Source organism: Pteropus alecto, unplaced genomic scaffold (genome assembly GCF_000325575.1).
Source record: "Pteropus alecto unplaced genomic scaffold, ASM32557v1 scaffold139, whole genome shotgun sequence".
Classification (NCBI taxonomy): Eukaryota; Metazoa; Chordata; class Mammalia; order Chiroptera; family Pteropodidae; genus Pteropus; species Pteropus alecto.
Genome location: NW_006443567.1, coordinates 4,446,112 through 4,455,061, shown reverse-complemented (window position 1 = coordinate 4,455,061; position 8,950 = coordinate 4,446,112). Strand labels below are relative to the sequence as shown.

Genomic DNA, 8,950 nt, shown 5'->3' with positions numbered 1-8,950 from the left:
TCACTATTTTACATTCCCACCAACAATTCATAAGATTTCAATTGAACATAGGGGTACATAAAATATTTTTAATGATCAATCAGTTGACATTACAACTAGGCCTTCCTTCAATTTTGTTGAACACAAAGAATTGGATACCATCTACTTACAAGGAGATTTGTTACTTAGTCTTGATTAGAGTCATCCACTTTTTTAAGCACAGTATATCAAATTACCTCTTTTTTTGTTTTCCCAGAGGTGTTTGCACTCCCTGGGGGATGCATCATAGTGAGAGTTAGGATGGATGAAATTTAGCCTTTCTTTAGTAAAGTGTGAAAAGGTTGGCAGTGAAATGAGAGGTAGAAAAGTAAAACATGCTTGCTGCCCCCACCATGGACACTTTTTTAAGCAGATAAGTTTTAGGAGAAAAGTATATATTGAAATTAAGAATATGGAACTTGGTTCTCTTAAAATTTTATAGAAAATCTTCATGTACTTCCAGGAAAATACAGACCTTAGTTTGAAGCCGATGATGTTTATTTAAAGAAGGAGCAAGTCGAACTGATCCTAAGTCTGTGCTTCTTAAAATGAAATGTGCACAAGAATCACTTAGGTGGGGGACTTGTTAAGACACAGATTGTTTGGTCCTGCCAATAGAGTTTCCAATTCAGTAGGTCTAAGGTGGGGCCCCAAAATTTGCATCATCCATAAGCTCCTAGGAGATAATGGTGTTGGTCCAGGCATCACACACTGCTCTAAGAGATTCTCCCACACTCTAGACAATGAGTTTATGCACTTTAATTTATGGCTGCACTGTTTGGAAACTGTAGGGGAGAAATTCAGCCTGTAATATTACTTGTGTCCTTATCTTATACTCCCATCTCCCATTGAAAGGTTTTATCATCCATTGTAGATCCTCGATGTCTATTTGTAGAACGGAATACTACAGTGTCTTCCCATGAAAAGATGTGACTGATAGATTTATTAGTATTTCCAACAAGAAAATTAGACATTGATTATTAGGGTCACAGCATGTATTGCATATCCTTTGGAGACAAATTGAGACATAATCAAGGAGAACATAAAAGGGGATAATGAGCTATAAGATGTCATCCAAACCTAATATTAACCTTTAAGCAATAGCATTGTATTAACTGAATTCGCCCTCTTTTTCTGTGACCCTGAAGCAAATGGGTATACATATATATGTAATGAGAGTATTATTTAAAAATTTTCAAATCTATTAATGATATGGGTGTGTAAGTGTGCAGAGGACAAAAAAGAATCAAACACATGCCTTATCATCAATAAACTCTCAGTCTAGTAGGAAAGAGCAAATTTAAACAAAAATACCTAGGTAAAATACCATAAAATAGAGAAGTAAACGATTCTGGGATTTCACAGTACAGAAGTATTACCTTCAAGTCAGATTTTGGAGAAGGTGAAATAGTCAAGAAAACTGTGTAAGCAATGCCATTTGAGGCAAGCCATGGAGCATAGGTAGAAGCTGACTCTGGAGAACTGGGATAAAGAGTGGGGACAGAATTTCGGGTTGAAGGAACAAAGAATAAGAACAAAGTCAGTAAGGCAGGGAATCTTAAGAATTGGGTGAGGAGCTGATAGAGGTTCCACATGATTGGAGGACATAGTGCATGAGATGAAAAGGGGTCAAGGACAAGAGCAGATTGTGGCAGGCTTGAATGAGAGACAGCTAAGGAATTTTAACTTTATTCTGTAACCAGTGGGCCACCATAGATGGTGTTTGAGCAAAGAATGTAATAATCAGAGATGTGCTTTAGGGTTCATTTGAAAGTAAAGTAGGGTTCATTTTTTCTTGCTTGCCCTCTCACTTTTTCACTCTGATAAATCCAACTGCCATGTTGTGAGCTGCCCAGAGGAGGCCATGTGTTAAAGAACCAGGGGTGACCTCTGGCCAATGACCAACAAGAAACTGAGGCCCGCAGCTCAGCCGCCCATGAATAATTGACTCCTGCCAACAACTACATGACTGAGCTTGGAAACAAATGCTTCCCCAGTCAAGCTTTGAGATAAGTGCGGCCCCAGCTGACATCTTAATTGCAGTCTGTGAGAGAACCTAAGCAAGAGGCTTCGTTCATGCCATGCCCAATTTCCTGACCCATGGATGCTGAGATAATAAATGTATGTTGTCTTAAGTCACTAAATTTTGGGGCAATTTGTTATGCAACTATAGATAACTAACACTACATTTTGAGTAGAGTGGTGATAGCAGGAACCAAATTACACAAAATTAAGGAAATGCAAGCAAGAATTATATAAAACTCTTCTAAGAAGTGTGATGGTGAAGGTAAGGATGAAAGCAATATTTATTGCCCCCAGATAATTTTCAAATGGATATAATTAATTAAAATATTATTTAGAGCTATTAAGATTACACAGACTTACTGTAGCCTCAGGACTATTTGAAGTGGCATTACTTAAGCATTCAGATATTTATAAGTCTTTATTGAGTTAGTTCTTGCTGAGAACCTACAAAGAAATAATAATCATAACACTTTATACTTGGATATCAATGTACACCTTCTCATGTGTTATCCTGCGAATGCTCACTCCCTGTGATGTAGGCATGGCAGGCACTAAAAATCGAGATTCACTGGTGTTATTATCTTTCTATCTTTGTCATTTGGTGGACTTGATTCCTGCATCACAACACTTACTGTTGGCATAATAAAAACTGAGCTAGACAGATGTGACCATAAAGTACAAATCTGGTTCCATCAACTTTGCATGGCAAAGGTACATGGACTTTGTGTGAGGGTGTGTAGTTGTGGCAGGGAAAAGAGTGTCCCAGTGCAGCATGAAAACATCCTTACAAGCAAACATATTGATAGTTGCATATTGTCATGCTCATGAGAATTAAACTCTGCTTGATTATACAATTCACCACCACCACCACCACCCACCTGCCAGCATAGAGGCTGCAACTATTGCTTTTACCAAAGGACTGACATTAACGGAAACTTTATCATTTTTATGGGCAGAACACTTAATACCATCAATATCTCTTCCAACTTTGGAAAGTAAACTCTCTCAAGATCTCTGTATTTGGGTGACATCTGCAAAGGGCTACAATGGAGCTTACCCAATTGTGGGCACACTTTGGCATGTGCCCTCAAAGCTTGACTTTCAGAGTCTTCCTAATTGTCCCAGTAAATTACTCAGCATGCAATTCCTCAGGCAACTAAGTGTTCCAGAAAAGCTGTGCAGAAGCTGCCAGTCAGTTCATCCCTCCCAACCCATCCTGCTGTGCTTCAGACAGTGACTTTTGATCTGAATCACTTGGGAGGGCAAAAAACAAAACTCAAGGCTGTGTCCAGTAGCTTCGGGCCAACATCGCACTCATGAACGTGCTGGAATTCACAGCATCTCGACTCAGTTTGGTCATCCTAGGAGTACATAAGCAAATGAAACAGGTGTTAATTCATGTCATCCTGATTACTGGAAAACATTTTCGTCTTCATAATGATGGTGATAAAAATATATTTAATGTTTTGATTTTTTTCCATTTCTTTCATTTTGATCTTTTTATAGTTAAAAATCATTTTCTCTACTCAGTGCTAGGGTTTTTAAAATGCTGCTTCCAAAGAGATGAAAATGAGTCGATTTGTCACCAAAACCTATTTTCGCAGATAAGTCTTCACATTTGTAAGCAATTATAGTAGTGATAAAGACATTTCCACCTCTGTTTTGGCTTTTCTGGATCTGTAATATGTAACTAATAATTTATTTTAAAATAATTTGTCTTCTTGGTAATGAGAGAGGTTTCATTTCCTCACCATAACCTCACACTATGCACTGAAGAGGGAAAAAAGAATAAAGACATCTGAGGTTTTATTTGTAGGATACGGCATTACTAATTTATCGCTATTATATTTGTTTACATTGATAGTTCCTCCCATCTTCTGTTTCAATATTGTAAGTATTGTCATCTTTTACTTATGTACTATTTAACAGACCCTGATATAACATATACTCTACCAGTTACTGTTCTAAGCACTTAACAAATATGAACTCAGTCTTCCAAACAACCTCATGAGGCAGGTACCATTATTATCATTATCCCTATTTCAGAGACAAAGAAACTGAGATACAGAGAGGTGAAGGAAGTTGCCCAAGGTTACACAGCTAGGCATGGTAGAGATGAGATTTGTCCTCAGGAAATCCATGCTCATAACTACTTCATTCTGCTGTATCTGTGAGTTACTTTATTAGTTTTGCTTCTTAAGGTTTTCAAAGTGCTATTTTAAGTCACATAAAACTGCCAACCACCAAGTATGCAAGAACACTGAGTAAATAGAAATGAGAACAACATAATCTGTTCTTGGTAAATGACTTTCAGCCAAAGACTGGGCCCCCCAGGGGCCAGAGAGATGTTTCCTATGAGACTCTGGCTCCTTGGACACTAATTGAGGGGTGTTCCAATGCCTTCTTTTTCCATCTAGTGAACTTTTACTCATCCATCAGGACCTAGTTCAAATGTTCCCTACTTTGAGGCATAGCCCTGAAAGCAGGACAAATTTATGGTGGATGTGCCAGAGGGCAGTATAGGAGAATCCTCTGAGGGGAACTTTGCCAAAGGCTGGGCTTTAACAAGCTCCCAGTGATCTGGAAATAATTGTAAACATTATTAGAGTGCTTACTTTATGCTGGCTTAATCTTCACAACAATGCTGTGATATGAGTATTCTTATTATCACTGTTTTACAAATGAGGAAACTGAGTCACAGGGTAAGTAGCTTGTCTGAGATCACACATTTGCTAAATAGTAGACCCGTGGTTCAAACGAACATGGGCAATTTGACTCTAGTTACCATGCACTTAACCACACCACAGGATACTATCTGTGTGGGAAAGCTAGCTCCATCTAAAGGGCTAACGCAAATATTAGAAAGAAGGCTTGAGAACCAATGATGATGTAGGACTCTGAGCAGAACCATCCATCATCTCTGCAGAGCCTTTTGCAGTTTCTCATGGGAGAGTCCCATGGCCAGTTTTGCCTGAGATTATAAGCATGGTCTCCTGGGGTGGGGGTGGGGGATTGAGGCATTTTTGGGAGATAAAGCAAATAATTTACCTATGTATTTATTTATTACTAAAAGTTTAGAACATTTATTCATTCAGCAATTCTTCATGGAGTGCCTACAATGTGCCAAGAAATTTTGTAGCCCTGGGGGCATGGTAGTGAATAAAAGTGGGTAAAATCCCTGCTTTTGTTTTTGCTCTGAATTTTTATATTTTGTTCCAACTACCCCAATCTCTAAATGTACCAAAACATGATAATCTTATGAACAAATAAAACGAACACATACACATATTTATCATTCACACACCATTTACCATGTCTGATCTCAGACAAGCTACTTACCCTATGACTCTCAGTTTTCTATTTGTAATAGAGATAGTAAAAATACCCATATCATAAGGTTGTTGTGAGGATTAAGCTAGCATATAGTAACCACTCTAAAAATGTTTGCAATTATTTCCAGATCACATTTTCAACAAGGCACAGTTTGGTGCGAGCAGTGTGGTGTTGGCCTTTAGATTCCATTTCCTCTCTGATTGTGAGGGCTTGGCAAGTTCTGTGAGCTCCTCAGTTTTCTCATCCATAAAATAATAGGGTGGTGCCTTCTAGCTCTAGCATCATATTTTATCCTGAGAAGCTTTGTATTACTTAGCTATACAATGATGATAATAATGCTTTGGTCCCTTTTTCTGCCCCAGTTCTCTCCTAACTTCTAAAGCAGATGTGAGCCTCCTATAAGTGGGTGTGGGGATTTCAGTGTCTATTTCTGCACACTTTTCTTCTTTTCCTAGAACCTGTCCACCTACCCTCTCCAATACATAGACCAAATATCTGTAACTCCATCTCTCAGGCAATTAATTGTAAATACAGTGTACACCCTTCCTCAGATAATCACCTGAAAGCTCTCATTTCCATAGCACTTCCTCTTCCTTTAAACATCCTCATGACTCAACAGGATGACTCCTGAGCAGTTGTAGTCCCATCTCTCTGGTTTCCATCAGCTAGCTGAGAAGTGAAATCACTGTGACCACCCCAGGGAAGGACCCTTTGCCCTAAATATCTCTTAAAAGTAATATGTATAGTACACAATGCAAAAACATGTATTTCAAAAAATTTCAAACTTCCTCTTTGCTGCATCTACTGTGAGGATGAAGATCACTCTCAGCAATCAAACTGTGACATTCCAGAAAATGAGGACATCACTTTGAAGGGATGTGCAGTTTTTGTGAAGGGCCCCAGAGGCACCCTGAGGGGCTTCAATCACATCAATGTAGAACTCAGTCTCCTTGGAAAGAAAAAGAATAGTCTCCGGGTTGACAAATGGTGGGGAAATAGAAAGAAACTAGCCACTACTGTTTGCACTATCTATAGTCATGTACAGAACATGATCAAGGGTGTAACAACACTGGTTTTGGTTACAAGATGAGGCCTGTGTATGCTAACTTCTCCATCAATGTCTTTATTCAGGAGAATGGTTTTCTTGTTGGAATTCAAAATTACTTGGGTGAAAAATGTATCCGCAGGATTCAGATGAGGTCAGATGTTGCTTGTTCAGTATCTCAAGCCCAGAAAGATGAATTAATTCTTGAAGGAAACAGCATAGAACTTGTATCAAACTCAGCTGCTTTGATTCAACAAGCTACAACAGTTAAAAACAAGGATATCAGAAAATTTTTGGATGGTACTTATGTTTCTGAAAAAGGAACAGTTCAGCAGACTGTTCAATAAGGTCTAAGTTGTCCAGCTACAGAAATTCCAAGATGTCAGATGATTCCTTAGACTTATTTGTGATATTTTAAAGATGCAATAAAAGTTGTGTATTAATTTTGAATAAAAGTTCAAACTCACAGAAAAGTTACAAGAATAGTATCTATATGTTTCCTCCCAGAACCATTTGATAGTAAGCTGTCAACCAGATGCCCTATCACCCTTGAAGGCTTTGGTGCATATTTCCCGCAAAGAAGGTCATTCTCCCACATAATCACAATACAGCCACTAAAACCAGGATGCTAACACTGATACATCACCACTATCTAATCCTCAAACTCCATTCAAGTTTCTCCAAATAAAGTTCTTTATAGCTAAAGGATCCAATCCAGGATCACAACTTGCATTTTATTTTTCTGTCTCTTTAGTCTCCTTCAGTCTTTCTTTGTTTTTCATAATCTCTACATTTTTGAAGAGTACAGGCCATTTCTTTTTTGTAGACTGTTCCCTAATTTAGGTTTGTCTGATGTTTCCTTATTATTAGGTTCAAGTTATGCATCTTTTGCAGGAATAGCACAGAAATGATGCTGTGTTCTCATTGCATCCTATCAGGTGACCAGTGATTTCAGTTTGTCCCATTACTAATGATGTTCACTTTGATCACTTCATTAAGGTGGCAATATCTTCCAGGCTTCTCCACTATAAAGTTATTCCCTTTATAATTAATAAGTATTCTGTGGGGAGGGGAAGTACTCCGAGACTATGTCATATCCCATTCCTCATCAAACTTTCACCAATTAATTTTAGCATCCATTGATGTTTCCTGGCTGAATTAATTACTACTATGATGGTTACCAAATGGTGATTTTCTATTTTGATCATCCTTTAAACATTTATTAGTTTGTTGTTGGTTTATTTTTTTTTTTATGTAAGAGGAAGATATTCCATTTCTTTCTTTATTTATTTATCCATTCATTCAAATATGGACCCGTGGGGTCCTAAGTTTTAGTAAGATTTTTAAAATCTTTCTTCCTTGGCTGTTCTCAAATATCTTAGATAATCTGATATTTCTCCCTTCAGCAGAATGTGGGGAAGATAGCAGTAGAATGTTTAAGCCTAGTCTCAAAGACCTTGGCAACCTCATTTTGACATAAGGGTTTTCACTAGAAGAAAGTAATAGCTAACTTTATTGAGAACTTGGATGACGTGCTAAGTTGTTTACATGCATTATTTTATTTTTTAATTAAATTTATTGGAGTGACATTGGTTAATAAAATTATATATGTTTCAAATGTACGATTCAATAATACATCATTGTGTTCACCACTCAAAGTCAAATTTCCTTCCATCACTATATATTTGATCCCCTTTACCCTTATCTACCTCTCTTGCTTTCCTCCTCCCCTCTAATAACCACTAAACTGTTGTCTATGTCCACGAGTCTCTGTTTGTCTTGCTCGTTTGTTGCTTTCCATTTTATATCTCACATATGAGTGATATCATATGGTTATCAACTTTTTCTGTCTGACTTATTTCACTTAGCATGATAATCTCAAGATCCATCCATGTTGTTGCAAATGGCAGTATTTCATCTCTTCTCATGGACATGCATTATTTTAATTCGCCAATAATTCAACTCTGTGAAGTATGTGTTGTTATTAATAATTTACATGTAAAGAAATCAAGGCATTGAGAAGTTTATTTACTTGCCCAATGACACACAGCCCATGTCAAAGTAAGGCGCTCAGTAAACCAGTGCCACTTACCACTTTGCTATCCTGTCCCCAAATTACCTCTTGCAGACACAGAAGTCTCTGAGACCTGAGTGAGTAATCACTTTCCATTTTCTTCACATTTCCATTCATTCTCTGGGCTCCACTTCTTGCCTCTTCCACAATCCATTCTTGGAGTATGGCTTTCTTAAACTGTTTATAGTGATTGTAGTTAAACTTGTTTGCTGAATAAGAACAGAGATTGTTGAACTCCAGTTGTGAAATTTTAGCAGACTTCAGAGACACTGATTTCAATGATGAAATAAAATTGGAAGAAAAAAAAAATTCAATTCCTTTCTCTTGTCCTGAATGTTAGCTAATACCTAAGATTTTTGATCTTAGAGTTAAATTTCCCAGCCAATGTTCCAGTCAGAGTGGGACATGTACAGTGTGATGGTCTCTGTGGTGTCATGCCCTTCTTCACCAATTTC

The 8,950-nt window shown here is 37.6% G+C and overlaps 1 pseudogene; it reads left to right on the top strand.

The window, feature by feature from the left end:
* Positions 1-6,188: 6,188 nt before the first annotated feature.
* LOC107196561 lies at positions 6,189-6,768 on the top strand (annotated as a pseudogene).
* The last annotated feature ends 2,182 nt before the right edge of the window (positions 6,769-8,950 follow it).